The sequence below is a fragment of the Pelodiscus sinensis genome, chromosome 4 (genome assembly GCF_052426305.1).
Source record: "Pelodiscus sinensis isolate ZL-2025 chromosome 4, ASM5242630v1, whole genome shotgun sequence".
NCBI classification, from domain to species: Eukaryota; Metazoa; Chordata; order Testudines; family Trionychidae; genus Pelodiscus; species Pelodiscus sinensis.
Genome location: NC_143055.1, coordinates 133,977,135 through 133,995,775, shown reverse-complemented (window position 1 = coordinate 133,995,775; position 18,641 = coordinate 133,977,135).

Below are 18,641 nucleotides of genomic sequence, written 5' to 3'. Positions count from 1 at the left end.
GCTGTTTTCATGAGTTATGAGACTTCAGTGACAACCCCGAAAGGAATGTGGCTCTAGGCAGCTCATAGTAATCAGAGGAATGATTTTCCATCACAGTGATCAGGTTTAGATTGAGACCATACTCACAATGGTTTCCTGTTCTGTTCACTCCCTCTGGGGACACCAGGCATTGGCCACTGCTGGCAGACAGTACACTGGGCTAGATGGACCTTTGGTCTGACTGGGTCTGTCCGTTCTTATGTTCTTATGTCAAGTCCAAAGTCCCCAATGAGGATTTTAGCATCATCGTGCTGGGTGGTATACCAACACCTAGGAAAGGTGTTCGTTGGCCCAAAGAGCACACCGTGCCGTGTAAACACAAATCCACATGTGTCACATGTGGTATAAATCAGAGCAGTTCTATTGAATATCCTGATTTACACCAAGTGAGACTCTGGGATGAGGTGTGCAATCACATATAGTTTTGAAAAATCAGGATTGTAATTCTATGAGTGGGGTGTACCGTTAAAAGTTGAATGCAGGATTCTACTCCCATGAGGACTCAGCTACTTCCATTATAAGAATTAGTCTTCTTGGGCCACACTCCTTCTTGGCTTACCTACATTTTGAAGTTGGTAGAATTACGCCTGAAACGAACTTGTTCTCGGCTCGGACATGATTTATTTATAGAGATCCCTTTTGCTTCTTCATTCCCCCTCTGCCTTGCCATACTGCTGATTAAAAGAATATAATTCCACTAGTGCAGGCCATGCTCAGATACAGTGGTTGACTAAGCTATAATTCTCGAGGTCGTAGTAACGAACTAGCACTTTGGTGGTGTGTGGGAAAACCCATTTGAAATCCAGCTGCCTTCCAGCTGTGCGTATTCACAGCAGCTGTTATCCTGGCTGCTTTTTCATTCTAACTTTTTATTTAAAAAAGCTAAACGAGGGGTTTTTATTGCCACCCTAAATGTCTATTTATAATCCGCTCATTGCGAGATGGACATGCACAGCTGATCTTTGGCATCTCCCTCTCTTGAATGTTGTGCAGAGGGGGTGTGGTGCAGTGTAACGGCTTGCTTGGCGTGTGTTTGAAATGATGGCAGTACTCAGCAGTTTGAGTCACAGTGGGGATTCATTCCAAAGGCGGGTTTTGTCGATATTTAAAACGACTAACTGGTTTTTAATGAAGTCGTTATTTTCCCCAAGAGTCAACCACCCTTCACTGTTTCTTAGCACTTCTTGGGCTGGGATTACCCACAAGAGAGCTAAGAATGCCGTAAGGCTTGGGAAGGATCCCACTAGTTCATTCTGCATTGACAAATCACCCAGCATGGGCTGCAGTGTTTCACTTTTGGATAATGGACATGAGGTGCCTAATCCAACAGAAAGGCTAGTGCAAAAGCCGGTTAGATCCCTTTGTACAATGGGGAGAGTTATCCAAGGTTACGAAGGACTGTTTATCAGTGGGAGCTAGCTGCCTATCGGTGAGATATGGGCTCCTATTTGTACCTTTATGAATCCTTATTGGCTAAGAAAGATTGCCAGAGTGAAGTGGTCACACACCCACACATACCCCACACACACCCCTCCCCCTACTCAGCTTGGTTCAGTTGTACTTTATGAAAAGTGGGAAGGGTAAGGGTTGGAGCCAAGACTCCATTCTTTCTCCACTTTCTCCACTGCCCCTTCCTCCAGGAGGGAGTACAAGAGTGTGTAGTACAGTGTGTAGAGGCAGTCGGAGGTGTGCCACAGAGTTCAAAATGGCCACCCTTAAAGGGGCAGGCAATCTTTTTTTTTTTTTTGGCTCAATAACTATCCCCCCCCCCCAACCTTTTTTTTTCTCAACAAAAAATCCTTGGTGTTTCTCATAAAAAATATTGTTTGGTGTTCCTCAGTCTCATTAAATTCACTGCCACAGGATCAAGCCTTAGGCGCTTGCTTTCGAGGCCCCAAGACTAAAGATTTTGGCTTTTTATTAACGGAAGCTATTGATTTATTTCTTACAGGTAATTACAGAAATCTTTCAGCAGGCTGAGTAGCCATGCTTAAATCAGCCTCCAGGGGAACAAGGAAACAGGAGGCGAAGAGGCATTCTGACAAGGCTGGGGGGGAGGGGGGGCTGTATTGGACTCGTAACATGTGCCAATATGGATGAACTTTTGGCGCTGAGCAGAAAAGGACTCAGGGGACTTGGTCCTGCCATGAGAGTAGGGGACTGGACTTGATGACCTCTCGAGGTCCCCTCCAGTTCTAGTGTTCTACGATTCTATGAGTCTCTGATTCTATTTACGCTTCTTACCACCATCTAGGCCATCCCTGGCAGCTGTCTGTCCAACCTGCTCTTAAACATCTACAGCGATGGAGATTCCACAACCTCCCTAGGCAATTTATTCCAGTGTTTCACCACCTTGACAGGTAGGAAGTTTTTCCTGATGTCCAATCTAAACCGCCCTTGCTGCAATTTAAGCCTATTGGTGCTTGTCCTAGCCAATAGACATTTGCTCAAGGCTACACAACTGGGGGGAGGTGGGGAATGGAATGGATGAATAGCTGATGTAAATCAGTGTAACTCAACCAAAATATTTCAGAAGTGGCTGAGAGTCTGTCCTAGTATTTATGAAGGGTGTGGTGGACTAGTTTGAGCAAAAGACAGAATATATTGTCCCATTACATTTGCCCCGATCTAGAGCTGGACTGAGAGAGAAAGGTTGGGAGGAACTATGCCCCTTCTGTCTCCTTACCATCAGTGGATCTGAATATGCTAATATGCCACAGGAATGGCTGTTCTTGCAGCATATCTAGCCAAGACCAAAGGTGCCTGGCGTTCCTTGAGAAACACCTGCTCACCTATTCCCAGGCTAGCTCCGGAGGTGCTAGAGTTATGCCTAGGAGAGGTACTAAAGCAAGCTGCATGTTTCAGTAGGGACCTGTCTCTGGTCCCAACGTTTTGCTGTGAAGGTTCCACATGATCTGGACCAGTGTTTCTTAAAAAAAAAATATTGTTTAGTGTTCCTCAGTTTTAAAAAAATTATGAGGAACACCAAGCATTTTTTGTTGAGGAAAAAAAAGGTTGCCTGCCCCTTAAAGGTGGCCATTTTGAACTCTGTTTTCCGCAGCACACTTCCGACTGCCTCAGAACACCGATCTGAACTGTGAAAGCAAAATCAAACATAAGGGTTATGAATTTCAGAAGATCCCGACAATGCATTCCTAACACCTTTTTATTTAATTAAGCCCTATTTTTTACCATGTGTAAACGGCACACTAGTAAGTTAAGTAACACACTTATCGCCAGCTCTCCCCTTCCATGCTTGCTAATATCATTACATTCTGCTCAGATGCCACATTTTGTGGCTGTGCTATCTTCAACAGCACACGTTTTAAGTGCTCCAAAATGTCATCCTAACTATACTCAGGAGCTCGCTCTACATCCCATACCCTTCGCTGTCTTCGAAACAGAGAGAAATGGTCTGTTGGAGACAGCATCAGGAAGAAGAAACCGGCATGTGAAAGCAAATTACTTGCATATGACTTATCAAGGAGCTTATGAATTGGGGGGGGGGGGGGTTTCAAATATCTTTGGGAGTGTGTGAATTATAATGATGCATATAGCAGCTGTCTTAGCTGCTATTTGAGTTGAATGTGATCTACAGCACTTGGGATCATTAGATACAGGAACAGTTACTTACTGCTTTCTGTTACATTTAGAATTTGCCTCTCCTCGGTGACACTAGCTTCCATCCTGGAAAGATGTATGTGCGTGGTTAACTGTAAGTATCTCTGCAGGATCTAATCTATAGAAAGTAATAGGATGTGCATTCTATAGCAGTCAATCAGCAGAAATAAGTACTAGTCTAATGCAATATTTGATCCATTTCCTTATAACAAGCTTTTCAATCACACCGGATTTCACTCCTTTTCTTTTCATGTGAAGAACATTCCCATTTCTCCGAGACTGCTTCTCTCCTGCTTTGCCCTGGTGAAGAGGGGAAAGAACTGAAGTCATACCAGTTTCACACCGGTGAAACCTGGCTAAATGAGAGGGAAGGCACACGTTTAATGGCCTACTGATCTAAACTCTCCACAAGGGTGAACATTTTCAAAGACCCGTGATCTGGGTTGCCTGCATTTGGGGTGCCTAACTTGGCCACCCCGTAAAGATTTTTCAAAACGTGCAGAACCTCCCCCCTCTAAAAATCAGGGGACTCCGAGTTGTTGCTGAATGTCTTGATGAAGGCACCTATCTCCTTGGTATCGACATGCTGAACAAAATTGTGCTGGAGTATAGACATTTCAGACAACTTCTCTGTTCCCCTGGGCACAGAGGTGTCTGACTTGGTACAGACTTTCCCATCTATAATCCCCTTTGTAAAGATATCTCAGCCCAGCACACCAAGAAAGGTTATTATATATTTTGATCTGATAAGAACATCAGAATGGTCATATTGGGTCAGGATAGGTTGGAATAGTGTCCCTGGCCTCTGTTTGTCAGAGGCTGGGAATGGATGACAGGGGATGACTCACATGATGATTCCCTGCTCTGTTCACCCCCTCTGGGGCATCTGGTATTGGCCACTGATGGCAATCTAGCTCTTTTTTTATCCTGGTTAAAAAGGAAAAATGGGTATCCGAACATGCTCTGTGCTAGCAGGTCCACAGATAACAGCCCAGCACAAAGAACAATCAAACATGTTGCTCTCCAGCTGTATCATCCCTAAGCAGAGTAGAGGCGGGTGGTGCTTGTGCAGAGATGGTTTTGAGGTTACTATTTTATCAAACCCTTAGATGCCAGCTGGCATACAAAGCACAAAGACACATCCGGTAAAAGGCTGGGCTCTAAGCAACTGAGTCTTTGTACATAGGGCTGAAGGTGCAGGTTCGTCTCTAGGAAAATGTAGTCCATAATTATTGTAAAATGACTAGATGAATTAGGACTACATTTTACTTTTTAGGGTATAAAATAGACTGCAAAATTAATATTCTGACATGGTAGAATAGTCCCTGCTATTACTTAAACTGGCTTAATTGGAGTTACAGCAATTTCAGATGGCGTAGCACCAGCACTGTATAAATTAGGTATGTGTCCCTATGAATAATACACCCATTATCCAATTCCCTTTCCCACTAATTTCATTCCCGTCTTAAAAGAAGTTAAAGCTCCTGTCAGCACCATATCTTTATTATTATGTAGATGTTAGGAAAGAAATACTGTAGGGATAAATGATGCAGGGTTAGAAGATGAAGGGTAGAGGTTCAAGAGAACGGAAGGTGCAGTTCTTACGCATTTTGTACTGCAATGTTCGATATGGTTTTAATGTTATGACAATGGGACTGTGACGTGTTATGACCGACTTCCATTGGCAGATCATGAAAAGATTCTGAATAATCAGTGAAATCTCTCTCACACACATACCCACTTTGCCTTCGTAATAAGACCATACAACGTAAGAATGGTCATACTGGGTTGGTCTAATGGTACGCCGAGCCCAGTGTCCTGTCTTCTGACAGTGGCCAATACCAGGTGCCCCCAGAGGGAATGAACAGAGCAGGGAATCATCAAGTGATCCATCCCCACTCATTCCCAGCTTCTGACAGAGTCTAGACACACCATTCCCACCTATCCTGGCAAATAGCCATTGATGGACCTAACCTCCATGAATTTATCTAGTTCTTTTTTGAACCTTGTTAAAGTCTTGGCCTTCCCAACATCCTCTGGCGAGGAGTTCCACAAGTTGGCCATGTGTTGCGTGAACTTGCTTGCATAGATAATCAGTGAAACAACAAAAAGCCATGTTTGGGCTGTGATGGTCTATTATCACTAGAACCGAGCAAAGTATTTGTAGAGAATAATTGATGCAAAGACTTCAACCCCATTTTCATAATTTGTGTAGAAATGCTTTACAGATTCCTTGGTTGTATTCACTTGACACTTTTAATAAGAAATTTGTATGAATATTTCTAAGATTATTTCCTGTTCAGGTTGCTGGCAAAAGTTCATTATGAGCAGAAGGTATCTGAAATGCAAACTTTGCTGGTTAGTTTTGATTGGCCACATCACAACCTTTCTTCTTTGATTCTAGTCTGGATTCAGGAAAATACTACAGAAGCACAGCAGTCTAAAGAAGCACATGCCTAAAGTTGAGAATGTGGTACAGGTGTTTCCAGAATCAAGACAGTGATGCAGGTAATTCTTAAAATCTGGTATCTGTTGTAAGTCATCTGCATGAGCTTACATTCACTTTGTCAGTGTTCTTGTTACGTGCAATGTTTACGTAAAATCTGCTCTTTCCAATAACATTTTAGGCAGAAAACTTACTCTCCACAATATCTGGAAAGAGAGCACCAAAGCAACACTACCATAAGTTAGAATCAAAGCAAATTCTCTTCCATAGGAGTGAATATCCAGGGGGAATGGTGAGCTCTTTGCTAGATTCTAATTACAGCTAAAACAAAGGCTATTATGCATGGAGCAAAAGGATTTGGAAGAAAGGTTTTCCCCGTATCATATTAACTAACTCTCAAAATACAGACTGAAGCATATAATTGCGTTGCAGCTTTCTCTACTAGTAATTACGTCAGACAAGGACAGCTGTTTACAATCTGTAGACTGTGTTTTCTCTAGAAAAGGTGGAGCAAACAAAAGCCATGGGATCATGTCGTGTTTATGCAGAAGTACCGACAAGTGGGCCATCTTTCATCAGCACAATCTGGTCTTACTTACAAGTGCCGGGAAGACAAGGCAGCATACTGTGGGGACCGGTCTATCACTACCTATCTCATGCAGCATTAATGTAGTCGACACAGTGTTTAATAAGCAGAGGAAAGCACACCAAAAGTAGGGGATAGTTTTTTAAAACGCAAAAGGGATTGTGGAACATATGTTCCATTAACTTTCAATGGGCTTGATGCTCCTAAGCCCCTTAGGCAACTATAGAAAATCTCCCTTCTCATTGTATTTGGAGCAAGGAAGACAATTCCTAATGTATGGACACAAGACCTCACACCAAAAGGAAATATTAAAATGGCCGAATGGAATAGAAGAATGCTTGCTGCTTAAGGTTTACCCCCGCAAGGAAATACTCTAGCTAAACACTGAAGGATGGTAACTTAGTACCCTATCCCTTTTCCACAGGTTCAACCCTAGTATCTCTCCGTAAAAGCTGTGTGTAGAATTAACTTCGCCTTCTGCAGCCTCCTCCTTAACTATCTCCCTCACTCTGGCCCAGTACATTACAATCCGAGTCTATTGGGTTGTGTGATTTGCACACACAACTTTGTTTAACATGAGGTAAGATTGCAGAGGAAACAAATCCTTCTGGCATTTCCTAACCTGAGTGCTTAACTGGTCAACGTTTTACTCCTTATTGTTGCCCTTCCTGCTTTTGCAAAGTTCACTTTATCCTCTGGGAGCTGCCAAATTGCAAGGCCCGCTGGGTTGTTTTAGCTTCTTCTGGCTTGGGAAATCCCTTTAGAGGCTCTTCTGGGGGTGAAGGTGGTCAGCTGCCCACAGTATGCTCCATTCGTGTTGCTTCTTGCCCCAAGAACGCCAGGAGAAGGATGTTGGACACGTTGGCTTCACATCATCTCAAGATGCTTATGCTGTGTCTTTCATAGCACAGGCATGTCTTTGGCCTGGTACAACATTCATGAAAACAATGGCCAAAATACTTGCTGTGGGTGGGGACGCCGTGAACGAGGCATCTCTGCAGAAGTGCATTCATGACCCTTCCAAAACTGTTCCTCTCTTGTCAGCCATACGTAGTTGTAACGTGACATGAGATAGAACTGCTCACCGTCATCTTGAGGGCACATTCATGCCCTAATGAACCTCTCCTGGGATCACACTTCTTTTATCTGGCCAGGTTGAGATCTGTTCAAAGGCGCGCGTGTTTCTTCTGCCGCCTTCATCCAGCGGCCTTCCTGCTGCTGCACCGTATGAGGGTGAAGTGATATGATAGGAAGTGTAAATTTGCCTGCATTTGAGATGAAAAGATTGGAAATCAGGCCATTACATGTGCCAGTAGGAAGCGAGTTTCATTTCCATTTTCTGTATCAGTAAAACTGTGTTTTGCTTTGAAGTGAAATGCTAAATGGGGAGAAGAAAAAGTTTGACAGTTTAAGGAAAGGGAGACGATGAAGTGCCTGCAAATCAGTCATCTTCCCAGGATATTTCAAAACTAATCAAGCTCACGCTGTTACTTTTAAAAATACTGCAAAGGAGCTGAGATATTAGGTGCCAACCTAAGCAATATAATCAGTCTAACTGTACTCAGTATTGCCACCAATGCACCAGTATGTGGATGTCCAAAGAGAATTTTTTCCAGCAAGTGCCAACATTGAAGTTGTGTAAAGTTTGCACACTGTTCGGAACGAGATCCCTCCAAGGAACATGGGATGCTAACTGTTTCAGGACATGAATTGCAGCAAGGGAGGTTTAGGTTGGATGTTAGGAAAAACTTCCTAACTGTCAGGGTGGTTAAGCACTGGGATAAATTGCCTAGGGAGGTTGTGGAATCTCCACCCCTGGAGATATTTAGGAGCAGGGTTGGTAGACATCCATCAAGGCTGATCTAGATGGTACTTGGTCCTCTTGTAAGGGGAGGGGACTGGACTTGATGTCCTCTCAAGGTTTCTTCCAGTTCTAGTATTCTATGGTCTCACCAAGTTTCATGGACTTTTTGGAAAAAAACTTTAAAAACAACCAATAGTCCTGCAGCACTTCAAAGACTAACAAAAAATGTAGATGGTTTCATAATTTTTTGTGGGCACAACCCAAGAAGTGGAGGACCAAAAAGTGGGTTGTGCCCACGAAAGCTCGTGATACCATCCATATTTTGGTCCTCCACTTCTTGGGTTGTGCCCACAAAAAATTATGATGCCATCTACATTTTTTGTTGGTTGTTTTTTAAGTTTTTTTCCATTACAGACTAATAGTCCTGCAGTACCTCAGAGACTAACATGGCTACCCCTCTGAAACTTATACACTTTTTAGTAAACCATCTCCTAGTTTTGCCCAAGCCAGGGATGAGTTTGAGAAACTGGGTGGATTTTAGCAGACGTCTTAGAAAAGAGAGTGGGTTATGTAGAAGCACATCCAAAACAAGGCAAAAAACAATAGTGGGAGTTGAGTTTTATTTGGGGTTTATTTGACTTGAGAGATGGTGAAAGGTGACCCTCACACAAACTGAAACCAGGGAAATGCTAAGAGGTTCATGCAAACTATTTTCATCAAGCTCATTGATATCTGCAGAGTTCTTGAGGGAAATGATTATGAACTAATTTCTGTCGCTTTTACTAATATTAAGTACAGGTTGAACCTCTTTAGCCCGGTACCTTTGGGACCTGACAAGTGCTGACTCAGATAATTTGCCAAACCAGGGCAGGTTAATATTGTCTAGTAGCATTACCAGCACTTCCATTGCTTGTTGGGCTCTTGTTTAGCTCTAATTTACAGCCACCAGTCCTGGATCTCAGAGTTCTGTGCTGTTAGAAGACTTTTAGGGGTAAACAAAGTTTGTGGGACCGTGGGAAACTTGGCCACACCCATGCTAAGTGGACATCCGGCTATCTACAATCATGCCGAACCACGGATGTTGCTGGACCAGAGAGTGCCGGACTAGAGAGGCTCAAACTTTAGCAGCATTTTGCTGTGCCAGGAAATCAATGGTGCAGTTAGAGAAGTAATAATACGTGATACGATTTGTCCTCCTGAGATTGGGGTAGCTTGTTCCCCCATCTCAATACTAAAACCAAAACACATGGTGATGACACAAAACAGCCTTCTCTCTGGGCATCTCTGTATGGTCCATAGAGGGGAAATGTCAACGTTGTTGTTGTCTCTAGTTGTCCACTGACCTTAATCCCCTACTCTACTCTAAAACCCTTTACTCTTCAAAAAAGGGTGTGTCTATTTGGATTGTAAACCTTTGTCAGGGAAGAGACTGTCTCAGGGGCCATGTCCAGACTCAGGGGTTTTTTTGGGAAAAGTAGCCTTTTCCCGAAAAAACTTCCCCTGCGTCCAGACTCAAGCCGCGTTCTTTCGAAATTATTTCGAAAGAACGCGGCTTTTCTTTCGATGGCGGTAAACCTCATTTCATGAGGAAGAACGCCTTCTTTCGAAAGCTCCTCTTTCGAAAGAAGGCGTTCTTCAATGTAAAGAGGCCGTCTTCGAAAGAGAGCATCCAGACTCGCTGGGTGCTCTCTTTCGAAAAAGCGGATTTCTCTTTCGAAAGATCCGCCTGCAGTCTAGACGCGATCTTTCGAAAGAGGCTCTTTCGAAAGAAGCCTGCAGTCTCGACATAGCCAGGCTGTGAGTTTGTACAGAGACTAGCCCAACGGGGCATCATTCTTGGTTGGTGCCTCTTGATGGTTTTTTATTTCGAATAATAATAATAATCGACAATTAAACAATTAAAAGTAGGAGCCGAAGTCCATAGTGGAAAGGAAATGATCCCCCACTGAAGACAGGCCTGTTGTTTAGTCACACAGATACCAAAACACCTGGTTTCAGCACTGATTGTTTGGTGTATTGTGGTAACACCTGGAGGACCCAAATTGGGGATCAGGGATTTCTTTGCTCGCTAAAATCTGCACAGCCAAATGTGAATTGAATGGATTTATTAAGTGTGCTGGACTGATACCACTGGCAAGTGAAATCCCCAGTTATCCATGGAATTTATAGCTGGGAATTGAATTAGCCCAGTTCCCAAAGCCATGTCGGACTGCACTGTGGATCCCAACTGGACTTCGACCTAGATATAATCAAGATTTTCGTGATCATCTTCCTCCCACATGACCTGAATTAGGCATCATCCTAAACCCAACCTCTAAATCATAAATATGATCAGTTACTTCCAAGTCTTTTCACACAGCATCCGAATGGCGAGAAAATATTTATTCAGAGAGAGAGAGAGACTTATAGCCACGGCACTCAAAGTGTATGTTACCTTCGCACTGTGGCGGTAATTCAGAGCAGCAGGAGCGGCTGATTTACTATGTACTATGAATCTCACTTGAGGAAAAGTGAGAGAGGAGGTGAGAGTGAGAGACAGAAAAGCAGATCCAGCTTGTCAGCTCCCTCCATTTATCACAGGTTTACCTTTTTGTTCTCAAGCAATGTTTTGATGGGTAATAAATAGAAAGCTGGGAAAAGACAATTCTGTTGCAACACACGCTAGGTGAGAATAGCGAAGAGCAAAAATTACTCTCTTCTGTGAGCAAGAACCTTGTCCATCCTTCTCTGAAACTCGAGCCGCATGTTGCATCAAAATCAAAATCTCAGCCCCATCCTGGGGTTCTGGCTTTATTTACAAAGAAATGAACAGTAGCATAACATGGAGGCCAGACAGCATCTTCTCCCTAGCCTTAGATGCTCTTGAGGTTCCTCCTTTAGAATTGCTCAGCCCACACCTTGTGTCCTCTCTCCTCAAAGAACCACCCTCACTCGCCATGGATCTGGGAGGAGTAACAAGTCACCTGATCAACCCCGTCCCAGTGGGGTCATATTCTGTCTGCAGGCTGGGACGTTGTTTCATGTTGTTTTCCAACAGCACGCATGACGCATCACAATGAGATAGACATGTGATGGTTTTGTACATTCCAAGGCAGCCCTGTGGGGCGTGTTAGTGTTCTTGAAACTTTTTTTTTGTAGGAGTGTTTAAAAGAATGAGGAGCAGAGTAGTACAAGTAAAGTGAATCCCCCTAAAAAGTTTTCTTTTAAAGTCTTAAATCCCTTATGGGCTTTTGAAAATATCACTCTTTAAGAGCTCAGATCCCATAGACTCCAATGGGGTATGTTCTCTTAAATTACTTTGGAGGAGATTTTCTAAAGCACCTCAGTCTAAATAGGCCAGGCACGGTAGTTATGCTCCACGTAAGAGATCTGGCTGCAGAATCCACAATACCTGTGCTATTCAGATGTTCTATGGGGCTACATTTACCAGCCATATGTGTTTTGAGGTATGTTGTTCCTCATTGGAGACCTCCGCTGGCTCTCCATGCTACTGGTCTGTGGTTCAGTGATGAATTCCTGATTCTTCATGTGATCTTGGGCGCTCTCAGACTCCAGCCTCACTGCTATGGATTAGTCAACACCAGTGGGTCCATCATAGGTCTTCAGCTGGGATAAGTCCCCCTCCAAACACTGGCTGTCCCTTCTCTAGCACATCCTACAATATCTGTAGATTCGGGTGAGACCGAAAGGCAATGCCTGCTTCTAGCATGGAGAATGTGGCGTGATCTCATGGGCTTGCACCTTGCGTAGCCATGAACACCTACAGAGATGGGGTAGAACATGCCCAAGCTATTAGAGGGCTGCTGATGGCTACATGTGTTGGATTAGTTCTGTCGGTTAATCCTGAGACCTGCATTTCCATTCTTCTTTATCTGGATACTAAAAATATGTCCCTGTAAGAGCCTCGGGCACTTATACCATTTGAAGATTAAATGTCAAATATGCCCAGCAGCAATGAAAAACACCCTGTTCATTTGGGAACATGCCCTCAACCCTCACAGATCAAGGGCATTGTAGCCTGCACAAACAGTCATAGAATCATAGAATCCTAGGGGCGGAAAAGACCTCAAGAGGTCATCAAGATCCCACCTCCTCCCTAGAGAACCCATCCCAATGCTTCCCCACCCTCCTAGGGAAATAGTTTTTCCTAATATCCAACCTAGACCTCCCCCACTGCCACTTGAGACCATTGCTCCTTGTTCTGCCATATGCCACCACTGAGAACAGCCTCTCTCCATCCTCTCTGGAACTCCCCTTCAGGAAACTGAAGGCTGCTCTCAAATCCCCCCTCACTCTTCTCTTCTGCAGACTAAACAAGCCCCAATCCCTCAGTCTCTCCTCATAGATCATGTGCTCCAGCCTGCTAACCATTTTTGTTGCCCTCTGCTAGACTTTCTCCAGTGCGTCCACATCCTTTCTGTAAGGCTCTGGGTTCCCTAGGGGTGGAATCTCCATCCCTAGAGGTTTTTAAGTCCTGGCTTGACAAAGCCCTCGGCTGGGTTGATGGAGTTGGGGTTGGCCCTGATTTGGGCCGGGGGCTGGACTCGATGACTTCCTGAGGTCTTCTCCTGCCCTAGGATTCTGTGATTCTCTGACAAATGCTGAGACGGGGTTAGTGCCCCAGTAAAGCTGCGGAGGTTCTGTGTGGCTACAGGGGTCTGGCAAGGCAGCAGGATCCGGGCCGGTCTGGAAAACGTTTGGAATAGTTGATAGTGGGAAAGTGCACAGTGCCAATAAAACAATACAAGTCCAGAGCTGCAACAGGGCAGAACATACAGTGTAACTATCCAAATTAAAAATACTACAGACTGTTTCCTCTGTTGACAAAGGCCCCTTCTATAAATACAGTGTAGCACAACTCACAGGATGACCCTATAAAGCTATCTTTTCATGAAAAAAGAAGTAAAGGGGTGGATCAAGATCTTGCCACGGGTCCTGTGGATGGGCAGTAAGTTTCTGAATCACAGTCTGCTCACCAGGCTGCCCCTGGTGCATTACAGCAAGTCACTGTCTGCCTCTTGTCTCCCGGGGGTTCATGTTTCATCAGCTCTATCCCTTGTGAAGCATCTCTCTCCTGCCATGCTACTGCAGCTGTGCCAGGTGGGCAGAGTTAAGGCTATTGGCATTCCCCACCGCTGCCTCCCTCTGTCCTGCCCACAGGTAAGGGATGGGAAACAGTGGCTTCCTGGAGTATTTTTATCCTGCCCACCGTGCTGTTCCCCATAATCCCTCAGACCTCTGGATTTCTGGGATGGGGCAGTGCAAGGGGTGTAGCGCTGGTTCAAAGAGGGAAAAACTCAGTGCCCATAACTGAATTACGGTGGGATGGAGGGCTTGGGTGTCTGATCAGATATGCTTGTTTTCCCAGTTTCTCCATGGCGGCTACACCAGACAGTTTTTTAAGCCGGTCACAATAAATGAGGCATTGAAATCCTAACACCGAGCCTGCAAAGGGTTACATAGGTGATAGATGCTGAGCAATTTTGGAAGCTGCCAGCTCCCATTGGTTTGGTGCAGAACTGAAAAGGTCTTTCTTCATACAGTAACTACCTGAGTGGTGAGAGAACAATGGGAGGACGGAGCTACCGAGCCCTCACAGTTGAGACAAAGGAGTAGTTTCTACAGGTGGCAGCACAAGTAGGCTGTTATCTTTCACAGAATGCAGCCTTGAGCAGGAAAAAAAACACACCGGTGATGATGTTCCCTGGAGGAAAATACTGTGTATCTTAAAGGAAAAGGGGTACAAATGAAGGAAATAATTCATTAGCTGATTAGCTGATTATTTTTTCTGACCTCTCACCTGCCTAAAATACCAATTACTGTCCATGGGCCCTAACCTGCACACCTTAGTCAAAAGTTACTTATATATGACTCTTTGCTAGCATAGTCCTAATGCCTACTGTTACATATCTTTACACTAAGAGTGAAATATTGGGTAAAAAAACCTAAGGATGCAAATTGTGGAGTTTTTTTTTAAATTAACTCTCCCAAATATTTCTCCTTGTAAAAGACACTTTTCATGCAACTAAGGAACTCCCTGATGAATGATAACGGTTGTAAATTCTGTTCATAAGTTTTAATTAGCCTTTCCTTCAATCGCGGCTAATTTCCACTGGGTCAGGATACACAGGGGGTACAGAAAGAGGCATCTGTATGTTAGCTAGCTTACAACAATAGCTTTGATTAAGCACACCGCTTCAATTACTGTGCTTCTTTGCTGTTGGAAAATAATGTGGAACTTTGTCAGAAAGCAAAGGGGCCCTTATAAATATTTATCACTGCTTTTAACGTGGAGTTGCCAACTAGGTAGCACTGGGACGGCTGCCATCATGCACGAACATTAGCTGGAAAAATGAGCAGAGCAGAGAAAGCGTGAAATCTAAGATGTCCAGGCCAGATTTAGAACCGGGCTGACAGAGCGAAGGTCCCATTATTTTTTACTCCAACTGATGGGTGCAGAGCACTTTTGCAACTCTGCCCCGGTGGCGGCGTGGCACAGATCGATTAAAAATGTGACCTTGCGCTTTTAAACGTGACATGAGCATCATCAGACTAGTTCATAAAAGGACTTAATGAGCTAACTGCCTCATCAGCAGTGTTCCCTGTATGGTCGGCCACCCAGGAGAGATTCAGATGCTGCCCAACTGATTAGCAAGAGCGCCCGCTGTCAGCAGCATGTGTTTATCAGGGTGGTGCACATTTGCACAGGCCTCAGTGCACATAAAACTTATTCCACACACCGATGGAAAAATTAGCAAGAACATAGCTCATCAGGTGTCTAAATCCCAGAAAGATCCACCACTGGGACTCACAAAAACCCCTGTTCAGTGGTCCCCTAAAGTTGTTTGAGGTACTTATGACATTTTAGCTGCAAACATGAGGGCATCAATTTTGGCTCTGAGATTGACTACCTGGCATGGTGCGGCAGTGCATGACATGCACGAATGGGGAGGCGAGAAGTGTTCTTCCTCTTACGTCTTCATCTGGGCTTTCTCTGATACCACCCCCTCCTCGATGGCAAGCGCCTGGTTCAAGTTTCCCTTCACCTTAAGGGGGGATGGGATGGGATTTGGTGCTACAGCAGTTTGGCCTGTCCCACACTGCACATGTGGGATTAATCTAAGGCCCTCACAGTAGAAGCCCTTCCAAAACTTTTCCCCATGAGGGGCTTCCTTTCCCCCCCTGTCATGGGGTGGCACAAAGACCTGCTATAGCAAGCTCTGAAGTATGCAAACACCAGGCACTGCCCAGCTGGAGGGCCTTGCCCCTGTTTCTTGTCAAGGAGCTGCAAGCTCTCCACTTCCCTCCCACCCGAGTGCTGTTTTGCAGGAAAGAAGCATCTTAGACCCGGCTCTCTTCCTAAAAGGCCTTGCCAGGGCCTAGACACTATCTGCACAGCCCAGGAGGTAGAGACTACAACTCCCAGCCTGCTTCATGCTCCGACGTGGTGAGAGGTTAACCGGCCATGCGAGGCCGCAGCTTAATCCATCACTGGAAAGTTCCAGACCCTGAGACTTTCCCATCAGCTGCCACACTTCCTCCCGCCCAGTGTGTCTTTAGAGGAGACCCTTGGGATGGGATGGGTTTGATTCTGGTAGATTCCCACATCAGCCTTAATATGCCTAGAGAGGAAGGGAACCAGGGCTGGGCTAAAGCACTTCGCAAATGCAAATATCGCTTGCTCCACGATTGAAATGCGACCCTCTCCGACGTGGTGCATCCCAGAACACGCCACGGCCGGGCAGCCATTGAGGAGGGCAGGCAACAATCGTGGGCTAGATTCACTGGGGGGTTGATAAGAGCTCACTCTAATTTGGCTACGACAAATCAGGAAAGGGATCTTGGAGTTATCGTGGACAGTTCTCTGAAAACTTCCACGCAGTGTGCAGCGGCGGTCAAAAAGGCAAATAGGATGCTAGGAATTATTAGGAAAGGGATAGAAAATAAGACCCAGAATATCTTACTGCCCCTGTATAAAACTATGGTACGCCCACATCTGGAATACTGTGTACAGATATGGTCTCCTTACCTCAAAAAATATATTTTGGCCTTGGAAAGGGTTCAGAAAAGGGCAACTAAAATGATTCGGGGTTTGGAACGGGTCCCATACGAGGAGAGGTTAAAGCGACTGGGACTTTTCAGTTTAGAAAAGAGGAGACTGAGGGGGGATATGATAGAGGTCTATAAAATCCTGAGTGGTGTGGAGAGGGCCGATAAAGAAAAGTTATTTATTAGTTCCCTAAATAGAAGAACTAGAGGACACCAAATGAAATTAATGGGGAGCAGGTTTAAAATGAATAAAAGAAAGTTCTTCTTCACACAGCGTGTAGTCAACCTGTGGAACTCCTTGCCAGAGGAGGCTGTGAAGGCTAGGACTATAATAGAGTTTAAAGAGAAGCTAGATAATTTCATGGAGGTTAGGTCCATAAAAGGCTATTAGCCAGGGGGTAAAATGGTGTCCTTGACCTCTGTTTGTTAGAGAGAGATGGCAGGAGACAAATCGCTTGATCATTGTCTTCGGTCCACCCTCTCTGGGGCACCTGGTGCTGGCCACTGTCGGCAGACAGGATACTGGGCTAGATGGACCTTTGGTCTGACCCAGTACGGCCGTTCTTATGTTCTTGAGCACCCCGTTCTGGCCAAGGACTTGTGTTCACAAGCTTCCACTTAGGCGATGGAGAAGGAGGGCATCTGGGATACCCTTCCTTGTCACCCATGACCACGCTTCTTTCTTGCCCCTTAAGTGGCTACTGGAGTTGGGAGGGTGCAGGTCCCAGCCCCGAGACCTTGTAAATAACAGTTCCCTTGTAAATAACAGACATACCACTAAGGGTATGTCTATTCCGTGCCTAATTTGCATAAAAATGGACTCAGCACTTTGTCGGCAAAAAGCAGCAGTCTAGAGGGGGATCTGTCGAGAAAGAAAGCCTCTTTCGACAGATCCTGTAAAGCTCCTTGCAAGAGGCATAAGGGATCTGTGGGAAAAGGCTTTCTTTCTCTACAGATCCCCCTCTAGACTGCCGCTTTTTGCTGACAAAGTGCTGAGTCGGCAAAACGTGGCGGCCATTTTAATGCAAATTAGGTGTGGGGTAGTTAAATCCCTGCTTCATTTGCAATGTCGACCTGCCTAATCTGCATCCCTCTGCCGACAGAGAGATGCAGTCTAGACATATCCTAAGTGTTCACTGCTACCTGGACCACTTCCCCAAGTCTCCTCCATTCGTGTCCTCTCCCAGGGCTGTTTCTCAACGTTCTCACGGCACCCTGTCTAGAGTTCCGCAATCTGCCCCACCCCACCACACCCAGTCTTCAGCCATGGGACCTAGGCTTAAGGGACCTAGCTGGGTCTGCAATCCACCCTACACACAGAGCTGTCCATGATACTGCCACTTTCCCCGTCAGTCAGTTCCCGGGTCAGCCTGGCTTGAACTCCAAGGAGGAACCAACAAGCCCTAGCCCGGCAGCCTTTTTATACTGGCTTGCTGGGCCCTGATTGGCTACAGTGGAAGCAGCCACTCTAGCTTGCTTGGAGAACTTCTCTACTCTTTTCCCTGGGGTGGGGTGTACCAAGGCCACAATCTCCAGCAGGGGGCTTCGGGACTAGCCTACCCTGTCACAGGGGTATTTCTTTTTTTCCTTCTGTGCTGACGGGGGAATTGCTTGCTCATGCTGGATCTGCTCTGCAAACGGAGCTAATGCACCATGTGACTGGGATGGTGTCTCCTCGAAGAGAGGCAATTGTTCACGCTCTGGTCAGAGGCTCTCACAGCGGTTCTTTACTGGGCGGGGGTCCGATGATTATTTTATTTAACTGTTTCACCTCCCCCCCTGCCACTTCCTTCTGACATGTTGCCAGACTTTCAGAAACAAAATATGATGCAGTAGTTAGGCCTCTCGCTCCTACTGATTCCTTTAGGAGCCTAAATAGCCTTGAGAATCTGGGGCGAGGTCACCACGTACCTCAGTTTCCCCACCTCTACCATGGGGCAAACAACACTTCTCTGTCTCGCAGGGGAGTTGTGGGGATAAATTCACACAAGACTATGAGGCACTTAGCTCCTACTATATAAATCCCAAACCAAACCTCTTTATACATTTCCATCTAAGGTTTAAAATGTGGCTTTCTATTAGCAGCCTTCTTCCCT